This window comes from Oculina patagonica, chromosome 7, assembly GCF_052425735.1.
Source record: "Oculina patagonica isolate OP01 chromosome 7, crgOcupat, whole genome shotgun sequence".
In the NCBI taxonomy this organism is placed as follows: domain Eukaryota; kingdom Metazoa; phylum Cnidaria; class Anthozoa; order Scleractinia; family Oculinidae; genus Oculina; species Oculina patagonica.
In genome coordinates, this window is record NC_135764.1 from 10,129,252 (window position 1) to 10,130,167 (window position 916).

At 34.6% G+C, this 916-nt stretch overlaps 1 protein-coding gene across 1 annotated transcript in view; it reads right to left on the reverse strand.

The window, feature by feature from the left end:
• Nucleotides 1–602, reverse strand: part of LOC144660722 (two pore potassium channel protein sup-9-like) — a 6,116-nt gene extending 5,514 nt beyond the window's left edge. The window contains exon 1 of the mRNA XM_078521451.1: nt 504–602. The gene's annotated coding sequence lies outside the window, so the exon portion shown is untranslated. The remainder of the gene's footprint in view (nt 1–503) is intronic.
• Nucleotides 603–916: the final 314 nt, after the last annotated feature.

The following is a 916-nucleotide window of genomic DNA, read 5'->3' on the forward strand; positions in this document are numbered from 1 at the left end:
ACTTAATGTGAACAATGAGTTTCTGTGGAAACGTGTTTGGCATTCAAACATGTTTTGATGTTGGCGTGAACGCAAAATAACTTTTCGCAATATGTTCGTTTTTTTTAATTAGCGCCAACGTTTTAAACAATGCTAGCCAAAGAAAAAAAACTACGGTTTTCGGTAAAATTGCACGCTGTGGAAATAACCTAAGAAAACACTTAATTATAGTACTAGAAGAAAACAATTTGCTTCACGTTTTAAAATATGGTGATCGTGCGAACACATGGCGTTTTATGATTCAGGCCGTTTGATGCTAAAAATTGCGACAAACATGTCCTGTTTTGGAACATTAGTTGCATTTGCAATTTCTTAGAAGGAACTTAAAACCGTTAACATTCGTTTCTTGTAGCGCGATAAAAACATCTTTGGTGCGTTTATTACCAAAATGTCTCAAAGAACCATGCTTGACAGTAAATAATTAAACCATCGCAGAAGGCTGCATGCATCAGTTCAATACTTACAGTCTCCAAAAACGACTTTTTGGGACCTATAACCAGTCAAAGGCAACTTCCGTGACTTCGTCTCATTATTAGAAAAAAACTATCGACACCTTCTTTCACTGACCATACACAAGATCTTGAAATAAAGATAATGAGTCGGCAATATTCACAACATTTGTGTATTCATCCACTTTAGTTGTTAAATTATTTATCCAAGCCATTTTTTCCATTGTCATTATTTCTGCTTAAAATGACGCTATAAAATATAGATGACAGACTGGCTCGCCTTTCGAAAGGAATTTTTTTGCTTCCGTTTTAATGTTTCGTTTGAAAGGAACAAAGAAAAAGATGCAATGTGGGTCGGAAACGCGATATCTGAATAGAAATATTAAAATGATCCTTAAATTGACAGACTACTAGAGTTATTAGGAGTT